The sequence below is a fragment of the Canis lupus genome, chromosome 17, assembly GCF_011100685.1.
Source record: "Canis lupus familiaris isolate Mischka breed German Shepherd chromosome 17, alternate assembly UU_Cfam_GSD_1.0, whole genome shotgun sequence".
NCBI classification, from domain to species: Eukaryota; Metazoa; Chordata; class Mammalia; order Carnivora; family Canidae; genus Canis; species Canis lupus.
This window is the reverse complement of record NC_049238.1, coordinates 16,344,959-16,362,400: the sequence shown is the minus strand read 5'-3', so window position 1 is coordinate 16,362,400 and position 17,442 is coordinate 16,344,959. Positions and strand designations below refer to the sequence as shown.

The window sequence follows — 17,442 nt, the reverse complement described above, 5'->3', positions numbered from 1 at the left end:
TGGAAAAGGAAAAGCTGTCCTACAGCAGAGATAAATATTATTACTTAGTAGAGAGCTTGTGTTTCTAATCAGGAGGATAAAGAATGCATGAATAAGAGAGGGATTTTTCCAACCACATTGGAATGGACAGATTTCTCATGAGTTTGAAAAATGGACAATCAATTGCACTCTTCAATCTACTTCAATCATCCTAATAGTAGAAATTTCTCCCAGTTTTGGCAACAGATCTATGGTCAGTCTTAATTTATCCTATTGTGAGTTATTTTAGTAGTAATTCATGCAGAAGCCAGAGTCTCTTACCTTAAATATTGTTTCTTTTTTTTTAAGATTTTATTTATTTATTATGAGAGACCCAGAAAGAGAGGTAGAGACATAGTCAGAGGGAGAAGCAGGGTCCCTGCTTCATTCATTCATTCATTCATTCATTCATTCATTCATCTAGGATCCCAGGATCATGACCTGAGCAGAAGGCAGACACTCAACCACTGAGCTACCCTGGTGCCCCTTAAATATTGTTTCTTACTAACATTCTCATTTTTAAAAATGTCAACTGACCTTATAGGATATGCTGTTCTAGGAACATGGTGGACTCAAACCAACAAAGAAAAAGTCCTGTTTCTACACATAGTAAAATGTTGGTTTGATTACATATATTCTATAATACAACTTATATTTGAGCTCAAAGAAAAGAATGTGAAATCCCTACGTATCATACAAAAAGAAAAAAACTGTAAAGCAAGCTTGGTAAAGTAAGAAGCCAAAATTACAGTGGCCTAAGAAATATCACATGGTATACTGGACTGTTGGATGTGGGACCAAAAGAGCTGGGTTTTTGAACCCACATGAGGACAGGGTATGTGATATTTTGCACAAGTATATAGCAGGATGCTGGAAGCTGGAACTGTGAAACCTCAGTGATAGTGACAATAGAAGGAGTATACTCACTAACCTGGACACCAACAAGAAAAAAAAAATGTGTCTCAGGAGTAGTGTGTAAAAATATAAAGTATGGGGAAAAAAACCCAGCAACATACAAACCAAAATATAATTTTACAAGATCTATAACCAAAAGGCTAACATAACCTCTGTTAAGTAAAGCTGTAAAACTTAAATTTTTGTGCCAATATGAAATTCATATCTCTAGAGTGATAACTGAATCAAAAAATGATTGTAGATCTATAAAGCCCCCAGACTACCCAGAAAAAAATGTTTTTAAAGCCAAAAAAAAAAAAAAAAAAAAATTTCAAGCAATATGTCCATAAGAAAGGTTTATGGGAGCAAATATCCTGGGAATAAAACAATTATTTATGAACATAAGTTTATCATTAAACAAACACAAGAGGCAATGATCCACCAAAAGAAAAATCTGAATATCCCTTAAATAATCCCAAATAACCTGAGAGTAGAAAAACTAGGCTTCATAAATAGCATATTTAAAATGAATACAGAGACACAAGAAAAACTATAAGGGAAAGCCAAATTTTATAGGAGATTATGGAAAAGAAATAGCCCCTCTGACAATAAATAAATAAATAAATAAATAAATAAATAAATTAGAATGTTCTAAGAATTACACATATAAACACCATGTTTTTCAGAGAAATTAAAGGTTCATCAATAAGCAGAACTGAATACTAAATTGGGGAACTGGAAATTCCTCACACTGATTAAAATATGAGAAATATGAAAAAAAGTTTAAGAACTGTAGATGAAAGAAGAAGACATCCAACATATACTTAATGAACGTTCTACCTAGAGGTTAGAGAGAGCACTGAAAAGTCAATACTTAAAATAATAATATCTTAGGGCACCTGGGTGGCTCAGTCAGTTAAGTGTCTGCCTTCAGTTTAGGTCATGATCCCAAAGTCCTGGGATGGAGCTTCCAGTCAAGTTGTGCTCCCTACTCAGTGGGGAGTCTGCTTCTCTCTCTCCTCTGACCCTAACCCTGCTTGTGTGCTCATGCTCAATATCTCTCTAAAGAAAATAAATAACATTAAAAAAAAATACCATCTTAAGATTTTCCAGAACTGGTAAAAAGTAAGACTCCTCTGTACTAAACGAAATCAACGTATTTTTAAAAGAAATCCACAGTTACACATGTTGCCACTAAATTGTAAAACCCCCAAAGACAAGCAGAGAATCCTAAAGAACACCCAGAGAAAAGGTAGAATGTTTACAAGGAATTAACAGTTACACCTACCATTAACAAAAATAGAGATTAAAAAAATAAATTCCTGGGACACCTGGGTAGTTCAGTGGTTGGGCATCTGCCTTAGGCTCTGGATGTGATCCCAGGATACGGGATCGAGTCTCACATCAGGCTCCCTGCAAGGATCCTGCCTCTCCCTCTGCCAATGACTCTGCCTCTCTCTGCGTCTCTCATGAACGAATAAATAAATCTTTTTTTTTAAAAAAAAAAGTAAAATAAAATAAAGTAAATAAAATAAAATAAAATCCTATTAATAAAATAGTATAGGAAAACAATTTATTTAGAAATTGTATTTCCAGATTATCATTTAGGAGAGAACAGAGACATTTTCAGACTGCCTTAGTAATTCATAGAACTTTACTGAAAGAATAAAGAAGGTAATTCAGCAAGAATTAGATTGAATCTAGGATGAAGAGTTTGATAAATATCCCACTATATTTTCTTTCCTATTAACCTACTAACAAATTTATGGGTAGAATAGTAAACCAAATAATATATGCAGAGTACTTTGCTCATAATAAGCATTCAATTAATGTGAGCTAGTTAGCAATATTTTAAAATAATGTATTTTCAAATGCTGGGGATATAAAAATGCAGGGGATTTTTTTTTCCTAGTGTTGGCCACACTGTTAAGCCCTCTTATTATTTTTAATAATTTAACTGCTGTTTCTGATAGACTTTGCTGAGCTATAAATTGGTATGGCTTAAAAATGAAGGGGATATGATTACTAAGAGGTGGATTTGTCTGGGATGATTTCAAGGGTTCTGGGCTGATTCAATAAATAGCAGGTATGTCAAAAGTGGACATGGAAGGAGAATTCTAGGAAGAGTTGACATCATAAGGCATTTTTGCGAAATATCTGTGTTGTCTATGTTTTGTATCCTCATCCAAAACAGGCATGTAATGATGATATCTACCACATGAATTTGTACTACTTTGCTAGGAAAGGTCCATCTCCTTTTTTTATAGTCATTTCATTGTCATCAGAGTGCCAAAGATTTAAATTTATTAAGCATCACATGGCACCAAGTACAGCACCAACTCTTTATCATAGAGATCACTTAAGGAGAGTCATCAGAAAGACTCTGTGTTCAAGTGTCAACCATAAGGGCCATAATTTGAGTTTGGATTTAACTAGCAATTCCTTGCAAATAGATTAAAGCTTTCCTCATCTGTCACTCTGTTGCTCTGCAGGATGTGCCTGTGAATACAATTAGCAAGCAACCCTTAGCCCTATATCATAAATAGCAAAGCAAAATGTCTCCAGTCTTAGACATTAGGATGGATCCCAGGAGTCAATAGTACTTTTGCCGGACTAAGATTTCACCCCTACACCTGTTCTGGCAAGAAGCTTTTACTTCACACACACACAGCCTGAGTGTTCCTGAGTGACTACACAGGGGTAGGTACAGCTAAAATCCATTATTCATGAATATTCAGCCTATTTCTCTCTTTCCCTTCTTGATTACATTTTCAGTATGAAGGGAGACTGGGAGCTGAGATCAAAAGTTCCAAAAGTATCCAAATCTCATGATTAGAGATCTAAAGGATTCCTAAAGTCACTTAAGCCCTCCTCCCAGATGCCATCCGCTGGGCCCAGGCCATGAATCTTCTCAGGTAAGATCCTTAGGCATAAAGATGGTGATCTCCAGTGGCTTCTACTCACATCGCTGGTTGCCTTCATGCCAGAACCTTTTCAGAAAATATAACCCTTAGGCCAGGTGTAAGCCTCTGTTATCCAGACAACTAGAACCCATGGTGACTATATTCTTATTTTCTGTAGGACGAGCACTCCAGCACCATAGTAGGTCTCTGTGAGATTTTCTACTTTGCAGCAGGAAGCTGTGGGAGGTTTCTGGCTTTCTGTTTTCTTTCTTCATGGTTTTAACTATAACGTCTGAGAAGAGGCTTGAAAGAGAAGAGGCTTGAAGAAAACAGGGGACATAAGTGGAATTCTTTACCTTTTTATGCTACAGATGCTTCCAAATTGTCGATAAAGTACATATTCCCCAGAAGAAGCCGTCTATCAGCCAGTGGGAGAGGAATCAACCAACTAAGCCTTGTGGTTTGGAGGATAGCAGCCTCTTTCATAAAGATGTTCCCTCCTGGTGCCTCCCAACCCAGGATTTTTAGACATCTTTTTAGCACTCTCTTCATTGCCTGAAAATCCTACAGATGCTGCAACCAGCTCCTTACAGTTAACAATTATACAATTAAAGATACTTGTGCTCCTTTCCAGATATGAAATCTTATTTCCTTAATGCCACCCAGGTAGGATGTGGTCAAAGATTCTTAGGTTCCCTTTCTCTATGTTGCCCAATTGGTAATAGTAACACATCCCATTTATCTTTCAATAACCCCTTTTGTTTATTCAGGGGATGCCGGGGTGGCGCAGCAGTTTAGTGCCTGCCTTTGGCCCAGGGTGCGATCCTGGAGACCCGGGATCAAATCCCACGTAGGGCTCCTGGTGCATGGAGCCTGCTTCTCCCTCTGCCTATGTCTCTGCCTCTCTCTCTCTCTCTGTCTCTCTCTCTCTGTGACTATCATAAATAAATAAATAAATAAATAAATAAATAAATAAATAAATAACCCCTTTTGTTTATTCAATGGTATTGTCACTCTAACACCTTGCCTATCTACTAATGGTTATGGCTAATAAATCCTGGATCCTGGATGAGTGATAAGGATCAAAAACAAATTATTGAAAGCCATGTATCTCACCCTGACTAAACCCAGCAAAGCAGATGCTGATTTTCTGGAGACAGAGTACCACTAAGAAAACAAAATTCACATCTGGAGCCACCGGAGAATCATACATAACCACAGACAATGTAATTTTTCATTGTGGGGGATCAACTCCAGAAGCTGTAGGATTTTCAGACAATGAAAGACAGTGATAAAGGATGTCCAAGAATGTTTCAAGCTGATGTTGAAAGATGGGAAATATGTGGAGAATCAGAGGTGACAGGTGGGCAGGGGGACAGCAATATGTGCAAAAGGAAGCGATCTTGTGACTAAAGACTGGTCTATGCTGCTACTTTTCCCAGAATGTTATCCTAAAGGCCTCCTGTGAGAATGGGGAAAAAAAAGAGCATGAGTTGTTCCTCATCCTCAAGAAGAGCTCCCACTATCACACAGCCTGCTGGCCGCGTGCTGTTCTGCATGGGGCACTCTGCCAGGTAAAGTAGAGCCTGAGGATGTCATGAGAGCCCTGGGAGTCATACCATGAAAATGTCTGGCCTCGGGGACCGCTTGCCTATGTTCTGCCCAGCACAACTGACAGTTGAAAGTGATTCTTAGCTCCCTCAAATATGTAACATAAACACTTCATATAAATGAGTTTGCAGGGGGAAGATCTTCCTTTCATCTTCTATCTTTATGTTAAAGTCGTTACTTAGAACAACCATGAACTGGGATCTCAAAGTATCAGTTTAAGCATTTTTATCTCTCTTTAAGGATGTTTCTACGTAGATGTTTTAGGGAAGGGAATTTCTGGAGGCAAGGATACCTCACTAGTCACAGCAAGTGTAAACCTTTCTGCTTCTAGACAGGGTTGAGTGGCTCAGATGGCTATAGCAGAAAAGGAAATCTGAACAATGACACAGATTGAAATTGCCCTTGGAACTACACAATCTCAGAGGTTTTCTCCATCTCCTGTGAAGGGTTATTATGCCCAAACTCCTCTCTGCCATCTAGTGGTCATCCCTTCTCTTGCCTGCTCCTCTTTTTCATAACCCTTGGCTGACCCACGTGGCACCAGCCTGGATAAAGAAACACACACATGTTCCCCTATAGGTCCTTTGGCTAGAACTCCTAGAAAGATACAGACTAGAGATAAACATACACTTTCGACCATATTTTGATCTTGTGCATTGCTTTGAAACTTCTTTCCATTCTAAGTTATCTGTTAAACTGTAGGTTTTATAAGGTACCTTGAACAGTGTTTTGTAAGGCACTGCCATGAAATTTAATTGTTTGAGTTATCATTAAAAACGATGCCTCTGAAACAAAAGTTATTTTCATCATCTCTTCTCCAGAGTAGCTTATCATCTGTAGGTTTAGCATTTGCTTTAGATCCGGAGCTCACACTGAAGCCAGAGTCTCTTTCCTCTAGCAAAGTACCTGTGTGAACGGTGTTTACCATAGCAGCTGATGTACATTCTTGGACCAATAAGATTTTTACATCCATACACCATCCCAGATCCCTATGAGATGCCTGAACTGGATTTAGAAGGGATTTTTTTCTTTCAGACTCTGCTTTCTTTCATTATTACTGACAGCAGGATACACTATGAATTGGAGGGCTGGATGGTATCCAGATTTTTTATAGCAACCAATTTCTAGGATTCTTTTGGAAGCCATTGTTTTATTTTGTGCCACTTAACCACTCTAAGAAATCAGTCCCCATCAGAGAGAAGCTCTAAAAACCAGTATACAAGTGGTTGAAGAAGTAGAAGGCAGGTTTCTAGGGAGGAACAGGGAATGGTGTGACCGAAGCAGGGTGAGTGCTCTAGGGGATAGAGGAAAAGTGACTATGGATCACCAAGTGATGAAGAAGACTGAGGGCATCCAAGACCAAATACTGACCTCAAAACTCTGCCCTGAACCAGTTCGGATCCCTTTGATCTGTACCTTAAATTTTCTTATTGGTCTGCCTTCTTAAAAAGATGCAGTTCTCAGGTTTATCTTTGGCACTCAGAAATGATGCTGTTTCCAGAACACACATTCTAGTTTAACACCTACTCTGTGTGACCTTGGACAAAACTCTACCTTCTTATTAACTCACTGTTTCATTAAGTGTTTCTGAGTGATCACCTGTATCAGGTCTTTGTTGAAAATGCAGATTCTTCGAGTGCTGTCACAGACCAGCTACATCAGAATATTCAAAAGCAGTGCTCAGGGAATCTGCATTTCTTTTACAAATAGGTAATTCTCAAAAACAATGAAAATTGGCAAACCACTTGCCTAACTTATAAGGACACTGCCACTTGTAACATCTAAACGATCTCAAAGTATCATTTCAACTGAGACGTTGGAGGAAGTGCCATGTTGCCAATTTTTCTAAAAGTCCTTCTTCCCAGGTAAGCTTTGTTAGAACAACCTTGAAATAACAACATGAAAACCAAATGTGCCATTAGGCCCCATTTATTATCTGCAGTTACTGGTTAGTTTTATGTTTTTTTTTTTTTTTTTTTTTTGAAGCCATTGCGTACAAATTATATTTTCTAATGTGTCAGCATTTTTCTAATTCAAATTTCCACTAGTAATCTGTTTTGCTGTGAATACTGGGTAAACTTCATGCCCAGCAGCTAAAATTTCTGGATGCAACAACTCATTTACAAAATTCTCATATATTCATCAAGGAATGAAAGCATGATTTTGCAGAATTGAATTTTAAGAGCTCTGATGCAACTGAAAATTATATGGACCAATTTCCTCATTTTAAATTAGAAGCATTAACATGACTTTTCTCTTCCCATCCCCATCTCAGCCCCCAACTCATCATAGCTTGCCTAATTCTAAACATCCTCCAGCTCAAATGCCATACTCTTAGCCTTGCCAGATCTCCCCTTCTGTGCTGTGTTAGTACTTCACCTCAAACCCTCTATGGAAGGTAGTACATCTGATATTAACCCTCTCTCTCTCTTTCTCTCTCTCTCATGAATTCTTGAAAACAGAAATTGTATCTTCTTAATCCCTGTAATTTGTAGGCATTAGCAGGTACCCAGTGGGTGTTTGATAAATTTTAATTGGGAAAAACTTGGCATAGGGCATACTGGGAGGCAGTAGAAGAATTAATACAGTCATTACTATTAATTGCAGACATTTATTTAGTTCTTGCCATGGATGGGTTCTAAGTGTTTTACAGCAATATCACACTTAGTTCTCATAACAACCACAAAACCATACATTATTATTTTCCTATTTTAGTGTAAAAAAAAAACCTGAGGTATTGACAGATCAAATAACTTGCACTTGATTATAAGGCTAGAGAGAGAGAGAAAGCTGTGATTTGAAAAGGGAAGTATGAATCCAGAGATCCTTCTCTTATTACCACAACATACTGCTGCCCGTAGTGGCACATGAGGGTCTTCTTCCCACACCCATGCTTTCCCATCATGCACACCCCACCATGGTCAAAGATGGAAAACTCGACATCATGAAAACCTGATGTTCAAGGGAATATTCTTACAGGTTAGAGTGCCTGAATTTCACAACATGGCCACTGAATTGAGAAGTGTCAAGAACAAACAGAATCAGAATGAATATATTTTTAACAGTTTTAAAGATTTTTCATGATACAAGCTTATGAAGCCTGAGATACATGAAATCAGCCCATCAATAGTTGTTAAAGATATAAAAATACATAAATACTCATTTTTGGTCCCACTCCAGCTCCTAATTTAGAAGGAAGAGTCTATGCATGAGAGACCCATATGGAAATGCCAACATCTTTCTCCTAATAAAACAAACTAGCAAATGTGTATGGAGAGGATAGGAAAACAACACAGAAGGTAGGTATGTGTTCACCCTCTACATAAACTATTACAGTTCTATGACTTAATCCAAGAACTCTGTTAAGAATTTTTCACTAAGGATTTCAGTTGTGTTCACTTTGTTTTCACCAACTGGTGTGCCACATGCACCACCCTTACCCTGTGGCTTTTTGTGTACCTTCATCTGAATTGTTACTCAATTTTATGTCTTCTTCCCCTCCAAATATTAAATCCACCTCACCATCAAGTACATGTAGGTGGTAAATTAATCCAATTAATCAGAAACCTAAGGTTACCTGATTTCTCTGTGACCCCATAACATGCTAAATCACATTTATGCTATCCTCACCAGAGGGTATCACTATCATTCCAGGCTTCCTTGACTCTCACTTCAGCACAACTCAACCAACCAAGTACATTAAACTCTACCACCATTCTTGTCTAGTCCTTACAGTAACAATTTTGTAATCTTATTCACCCTACAGGTACCTTTACCTACATTCTTCCTTTTTCATATTCCTTATTGGAGAACATCACAGTATTGGTGATTTTGAAGATATTATAAGGTAACTATCTGTATGTCTGTCTCTCTCAGAGAGAGAGGCAGTGTGAGCTCCTAGAAATCAGGAGCAACATTTTTTTTTAACTGCTCTTCCCCACAGGGTGCCTAACTTAGAATCTTGCTTAAATAACTTGTTAATAAATATATGCTATTTTAATAAAACAAAAAAGACATATAAAGCAAATCTTTCACTTGAATGCAGAGTGTTCACTTCTAGCACTGGCACCACTTACAGTAGGTTTTTCTTTTTTCAAGGGTTTTGTCATAAAATTAAAAAAAAAAAAAAACAGAGTCTTTCATTACTCTTATTGGCCGTACTTTTTGCAATGTGTTATAATGTGATGTTGCAGCTCATTTCATCAAGAAGTGGAGTTTATTTCCCCTCCACTTGATTCTAGGCTAACTGTGTGATTTGCTTCGGCCAACAGAATTCAGCAGAAATGATGGTGTGCCAATTCTGGACTACCCTTCCAAGACCTTGCATGCTCTGTTTGCTCTTTGGAACCCTGGAACCACCATGAAGACAAGCCTGGCTGGGGCTGCTGCAGGACTGGAGACAGTTGTCATAGTCATCCTATTGCTCCAGCCAACAGCCAACCAACCCTAGAAGCATCACTGCTTCACTGACCAGATACAGAAGAGGGGATCTGTACAGTTGACTGCAGATACAGAAGAGGGTCAAGATGAACCCAAAATTGCCCAACTGATTCCAGCCTAAATTATAAACTAAATAAATGGCTGTTTAAAGCCAGTAAATTTTGGAGTCATTTATTACACATTAGTTACAAGTTCTAAGTGTTGACATCTAGTGATTTTAATCTCCATTTATGGTAAACAAGAACCTACAGCTGAGGCCTCAGAGGCCCTAACTACAGGTTGGACCCTACCCTGGCTTTTTTATCAGCCCTCTGGTATTGGGTGTCAGATTACCAATGCTCTTCACTACTTTGGCTTCTGCTGTTGCTCTCCAGGTTTGCTCAAACTTGAGAGTTTTAATCTCATGTTAATAAATATGTGGCTGTTCAGGCAATTTGTTTGGGTATAATTATGCCAGTCTCCTAGGAAATTACTGCCACCTAAGTTATTACAGATTCACCTTGGAGACACTGCATCTGGCTGGTTCTTGTTCAGTCAAGTGCTCCCTTGCCAGAGACCAATACATAATGCTCTAAAGCTCTCTCTGCTTAAATTCCTCTTCCTTTTTGGCATGATTCTTGCTAGCAACTCCCTGCATAAAACACAGCTCTGGAGAATCAAAGGAACTGATATGTCCAGAGGCACACTGCAGCAAAGAGGTAAGAGATTTTTAAACTTAAAAAGACAATGCAAGCTTGAATTGCAGTTTTTATTTTTCTTTCCTTATTGTTTTGAGAAAATGAGGCTATTTGTGCTTCTATGGAATGGCCTGTCTCACAGAAGAACTGACAAAATTTCAATGTCCAGGAGCTAGACATCTTTGATCTTCAGGGATTTTGTGGAAATTCCTTCTCTGGAAAGACTATTTCTGTTGGGTCCTTTAAAGAATAGTGATCTGCAGCTATAATAAAGTAGATAACTTAACAAAAAAGACCTTTGTGCCTCTGAGCAGTAGCACATCAAGGCCAGAGATGTCTACCCCAGGTACAAGTAATAAAAGGGAATATTATCTATGGAGAATTTAAGAACAATAATGAAATGGACCAAAAGTCAGTGTGCTTTTTATTATTACCATGAGTCAGCACTTCTAAGCAATGTCAGTGATAAGCTACTGCTTTTTGTGTATGTCCCATCAAAACTGACCTCAGTGCACCTGCCTCCTTATGTGTGCTCTTCTCTTCAAAGGAGCCCTGTAAGGAGGCTGCAGACTTATCTCAATGATTCTGGCAAGGCTTAGACCATTTCAGGAATCTTCCTACAAGAGCTGCCTTCAGGTGTTCTCTTCAACTAATAGTCTCAATGATGATAAATACATATTCTTACAGGTTGGAAGCCAGCATAATGATTTTTGGCCCTCTCATGCATGGTAGGGCAAGGATGGGGAACATAGCTACCTCAAACCACATGTTCTAAATCCAGAACTACATATGTGAAGATATTAGAAATCTCAATGAGAAATGGAAAATACAAAAATCAAAAGGAATTAAATAAGCAGACTGGAAATGAAAAATACAACATTAGAAATTAAGACTCCATTTGATGATATTAACAGTAGACTGATACAACAGAAAAGAACCAAAGAACTATAATTGAGACATGTAAGTAATCTAAACTGAAATACAAAAGAAAAAGTAGTGTAAAAATACTGAACATAGCATCAGAGATCTGTAAGACAATATTAAATAGCTTAATATATGTGTAATTAAGTCCTGAAAGAAAAAAGAACAAAGGTCAAGAGAAATATCTGAAGAGCTGCTAGTAGAGAATTTTCAAAAATTGATGAATGATTTCAATCCACAGATTAAAGAAGCTCACTGAATCGAACAGGGTAAATTAAGTCAAAATAATGCATAATATACTTTTAAAAACTAAAGCTACAGAAAAATTATTAAATGCAGCCAGAGGAAAAAGATTATGTATGAGTAAAACTGATATAATAAGAAGTTGAGGTGCCTGGGAGGCTCAGTCGGTTAAGCGTTCAACTCTTGATTTTGGCTCAGGTCATTTGTGATCTCAGGCTTGTGAGATAAAGCCCCACATCAGGCTCTGTGCTGGACATGGAGCCTGCTTGAGATTCTCTCTCTCCCTCCCCCCACCCATCTTTCTCTCCCTCTCTTAAAAGAAAAACAAAAAACAAACAAACAAACAAACAAACAAACAAAAAACGCTATCTTATCACCGAAAAAAAAAAAAAGAGGTCAAAAGTCAAAGAAACAGAAGGTGTAAAAGTTGAAAGAAAAAATCCCGCCAATTTAGAAATCTATCATTAAAAAAATGAAGGCAAAATAATGGCATTCTAGACAGAAAAAAAGTCAACATGATTCATTTTCAAAAGATCTTCACTCAAGAACTACTAGGAGAATTTCTTCAGGCTGAAGGGAAATATAATGGATGGAAATTAAGATGAGCAAAAGTCATGGTAAATTTGAATAATACTAATATTACATAACAGTTTTTTATCGATGTTAATTTTTTTCAGTTTGGTATTATACTATGATTGTAGAAGATTTTTGTATTTGGATAATTGGGATATTTTCTTTTATTGTTTTTATAATTTTCTGGAAGCTTGATAACATTAAATAATATTAAAAAGTATATTAAATGAAGGAACAAAGTTAAAGGATTTATAGCACTTGATTTCAAAATTTACTATAAGGCTACAGCAATCAAGAAAATTTTGGTATTGATACGTTATGGATAGATCACATCTATATATTATAGTTGATCAATAAAATACAATGGAGAGTCCAGAAAGAGATCCCCACAAATATGCTGATTTATGACCAAGGTACTAAAGCAATTTAATAGGGAAGGATCGTCTTTTCCATAAATTGTACCAGAACAAGCAGATACCTAAATAAAAAAAGAAATTAACCATAACCTTTATTTCACACCAATCATAAAAGTCCATTTAAAATGGGCACTGAGGGGGGCACTTGATGGGATGAGCACTGAGTGTTGTATGATTTGTTGGCAAATTGAAATCCAATAATAAATATATATATATATATATATATATATATATATATATATACTATGAAACTTCTAGAAGGAGACAGAATAATTTTGAAACCTCCGTGTAGGGAAAATTTATTATATAGGAAACTAAAAGCACAAACTTTAAAATAAAACAATTAATAAATTGGACTTTACCAAAATAAAAACTGTTGCATTTTGGAAGACAGAGATTAAAAAAAAATGAAAAAGCAAGCCCCAGACTGGGTGAAATATTACATATAGAAAATATTATATGTATATGGCAAAGAATTTATATCCAGAATATAAAGCACTCGTACAAATCAGCAATAAAAAATTTAACAATGCAATAAAAATTTGGGCAAACACTTGAACAGACACTTCATAAATAAAAGATGCACAAATGGCCAATTTATAAACACAAGAAAGATATTCAATGTGATTAGTCATCATGAAAATGCAAATTTAAAAACTGAGATATCATTTATGACCACCAGAATGGCTAATGGCTAAAAATAAGATGGAGGATACCGTATGTTGGTGAAGAACTGAAGTAATGGGAGCTCTCATAATGGTGGGAATATAAAATCATTCAATATCTAAGAAGTGTTTGGTAGCTGTTAAAAAAGTTAAGGATACATGTACCCTATGATTCAGCAATTATATATCCAAGTTTGTACCCAGGAGAACTGAAAATACATGATCACAAAAGACAAGCAACAGCCTTAATCATAATAGGAAAAAACTAAAAACAAGGAACATAAATGTTCCTCAACAAGAACACTAATACATAAATTCTGGTGTATTCATACAAGGGGATACTATTAAACAACAGAAAGAATAAACTAATACATCTCTATGGGTGGATTTCAAATATATGTCAAGAGGGGCACCTAGGTGGCTCAGTGGTTGAGCATCTGCCTTTGGCTCAGGGCATGATCCCAAGGTCCTGGGATAGACTTTAGCATCGGGCTCCCTGCATGGAGCCTGCTTCTCCCTCTGCCTGTGTCTCTGCCTCTCTTTCTGTCTCTCAAAGAAAGGAAGAAAATCTTTAAAAAAAAAAGCATATTAAGAGAAAGAAATCAAGCTCAAAAAGTACATGCTACTACATACAGACAAAATCAAAGAATGGGCAACACTAAAATGATGGAATCAGGAAATTGAGAGCCTCTGGACTGGGAAGGAACACAAGAGAGTTTTTGGAAGTAAAGAAAATATTCTAGATTTTATTTTGAGCACTGGCTACATGACTGTATGTGAATGTCAAAATTCACATACAATATGAACAATTTAGATAAGTGTGTTTTATTGTATGCAAATTATACTTCCAAAAACTAAGGACAAGGAGGGGAGGAAAGGTGGAGGAAGAGAGGGAGGAGGGAATGGCAGGGCAATGAAGACAGAGCACATGCTAATATCTGAGGCAAAATATGCCAAATTAATCAAAACAGACATTTAAAAATTCACTGTAGCTATCCTAGATCTTTCAAAACAAACAAACATTGTTACACATTTTTCAAGTTAGCCTACCATTACATTTCCAAGAAAATTAACAATCCAACTGTAAAATCCACTCTTTTCACATGTGGATAGAGTAGAACCCATAGAAACTGATTTTTGTTTTAATGCTGAGGTCTTAAAATCAGATTGCTGGGTGAATTTCATGCCAAAATGAGTGATTATTTCAAGGTTTGAAGTTGTACACAGCAGGCCCTATGCCCTCTCTCTCTCAGGTATCCAGTAGATAACAGAGCTTCTTTCTATACCGCAGCAGGATGTAGAAAGTTTCCTCAAGAACATAAATTCAAAAGTTTTATTAAGAAGCTTCTGGAAACATCCTAGTCTAAGAATTAAAATTTCAGCTTCGGCAGGCTCTTTTATTTCATCCTTTCTCCATTTAAAACAAACAAACTGCACACCTCAACAATGAAGATCTGATGCTCTCAGAGAGGTTCCTATTTGAAAGTAAGTATCAGGTATGTTTATTGGTTTAATTATTTGGAGATCATGTATTTAAACTTCACCTTTAGCAGATGATATAGGGAAGTTAGGGGGAAATCTGCTTGAAAAGAACAGGTGGACTAGTATAGGAAATAATGTTAAGGTGTTCTTTATTCTAACAATGGAAGTACCACCTATTTCTCCAGGCTGTGTTTTCTTTTTTCAATTTAAACTTTCCAAAGAGGACTATAATCAATTTCTGATAATCAGATCTGGAGATTCAAGCACTTCTGTTATTTTTCTTTAAATTTGTTTATTCCATCTTTCAATCTCTCAGGGAGAGGAAGCAGGAAATCCTCCTCCTCCTCCTCCTCCTCCTCCTCCTCCTCCTCCTCCTCCTCCTCCTCCTCCTTTTTCTGGTAATGTTCAAGTAAATGTGACATTTTATTGATTGATTGATTGATTTATCTATCTACTTATTTATTTTTGGATTTTTTGGAGAGACAATGTCAATTGAAACTCCTTTCCCTCCCCATCTTTTCCCTGGAGTAACAGCTAAATTCCAGGGGACTTTCTCAGTATCTAGAGATAATTAGGAGAAAGAACTCTCATCTGAGATTATCCCATGAGCTCAGTTGGAAAGCCCTAAGATATAACTTATCTCATCTGTCTTTGGCTGTAGATATGTCTAGTTCTCCAAAATTGGCATGCCAACAAACACATTTTTTGAGCCAGCGCTCATCTGCCTCTGCACTCACTGTCTATACTACCAGCTCTTGGCTGTGTCCCTTACCCAGTTGCTAAACACCTTTAAAACACCAGATCTCCTTCTCAGTTATTTTCTGCACCTGCTCAGGGGTGAATAAAACTAGTTTGGCTGTGTTTTTTTTTTTCCCCCTTTGTCATTTTTCTTCAGGGGAAGAAAAGGGTCTTTTTAGCTGTGTCAGACTTGTGCTATAATGATGGGTAAAGTGATGTAGTATATCAAAAGGACAGAGACTTAAGCTCTCAAAGATACAGAGTCACTGTGATTATAGGATTTGTCAAATGAAGCTTATTGACTGAAATCACAAGTGCCAAATGTGTCACTTTTCAAATGTTACTTACTCATGCAATATATATTTATTGGATGCACACTATGTGCCAGGTGCCAAACTAGAAGCTGGGGCCACACAGAACAATGATAAGAAAGACATAATCTCTGCCCTCTTGGACTTCAGCTAGAAAGGGAAGCCAAAGGGTGGACAAGTACCTCCAGGTTTAGCATCAATTTGGGGAAAGAACCAGGGGTGCCACAAGAGCACATGAAATAACCCTAACTCTTAGGGGGAAGGGGAATATTCAACAATGTTCTCTCTTGGTTTTTCATTACTTAATTACTAAATATTTTTATACTCTATATAATGTACCCAGAATTACACTAGGCATTGAGATTCTTAAATTTGAAACTCAGGAGTCTTACCTTTCTACAAAGAAATGGTGATCCTAATTATAATATAAGTGTCAATAAGACTTTAATTCATACATTTGCTAATGGCTATCCCTGCTGTTCAAAAACAAATACAAATGTGATTTTCTCTGCTCAATTGCCCTCTGTTCCACCTTTCCACTGAGATTTCTCAGCAGCATCTACTTGTGACACTCACTCAATAAAGAAAGAGTTGACAGCAGTGAGAAGTTGGACTAATCTTCTAATCTTGTCTTAGCCAGGCACAGGAGCCCTCCAGGTTCAGACTCAACCAGTGGCCAGACAAGAGTAAGCAGCAGATCAAAATGCAGCAATCCCAAAGGTAAAGTAACCACCACTGCGCTCCCCCCTCCTGCTCTCTGAGATGGTAGTCTGCTTCCTCAGCAGAGTCAAGGTTATTTTCCCATAGTAAGACCAAGACAACTCCTTTTTGGTGCTCACACTATTCACAGCTACCGCTGACTTCCCACGGTGTCTGCTCCAGAGGTCAGGCTGCAACTTTTGATTCACACCATTTGATTAAAAAAATCAGAGATGTGTTGCCCTTGGAAATAGGCTGCAGTAAAAATAGATCAAAATATCCAGTGTCTCCAGGAAAGCTCAGGTTATTGTCTCTTTATCCAATTTTTTTAAATTTGTAAAGGCAGGAAGAGCTCTAGGTCTCTGAAGAAATTGTACAGCTAAGAGTAGATTTAATAATATAAACTTTTCTCCTGCACAATAAGAGTGACTCACAGAAATCTGAACTCACGAACCATTTAGGGTTGTGACATCCTGGGGAAAAGCAAGGAGTTAGAACTCATATTTATCTTTCCATAATTAGAATTTGCTCTAGCTGTCACAAGGAACATCGCAGGGCTCTGAGACACCAACAGCATTCAAATTTAGAGTAATACTGAAAATGAAGGCATATTCTACTTTCAAGCAGATCAGTTTGGGGAAATATCCCAAAAGAAGACATGTCATTCGGAGTGTTATTTAAACTCCATGGTTTCTCTGGAGTTACTTCTACCTCCCAGGCATACCCATCTACTTGAAAGAGACACTGGCTGCACATTAAATATCTCCAAAGACCTTTTTGGAAAGAGAGATTAATGTGAGTGGTCATTAAAAGCTGTGTCAGGGCCTCGTAAACACAGGCACCATGCAGAG

The 17,442-nt window shown here is 37.3% G+C and overlaps 2 long non-coding RNA genes across 8 annotated transcripts in view; one reads left to right on the top strand and one right to left on the bottom strand.

Annotated features, from left to right (window-relative positions):
* The window catches only part of LOC111090522, a 65,697-nt gene extending 55,683 nt beyond the window's left edge, over nucleotides 1-10,014 (top strand). The window contains exons 3-7 of the long non-coding RNA XR_005372181.1: nucleotides 3,688-3,827; nucleotides 5,258-5,389; nucleotides 8,607-8,725; nucleotides 9,193-9,273; nucleotides 9,698-10,014. This is a non-coding gene — a long non-coding RNA (uncharacterized LOC111090522). The remainder of the gene's footprint in view (nucleotides 1-3,687; nucleotides 3,828-5,257; nucleotides 5,390-8,606; nucleotides 8,726-9,192; nucleotides 9,274-9,697) is intronic.
* LOC106559913 overlaps nucleotides 1-17,442 on the bottom strand; it is a 372,001-nt gene that overhangs the window by 303,932 nt on the left and 50,627 nt on the right. The window lies entirely within an intron of this gene.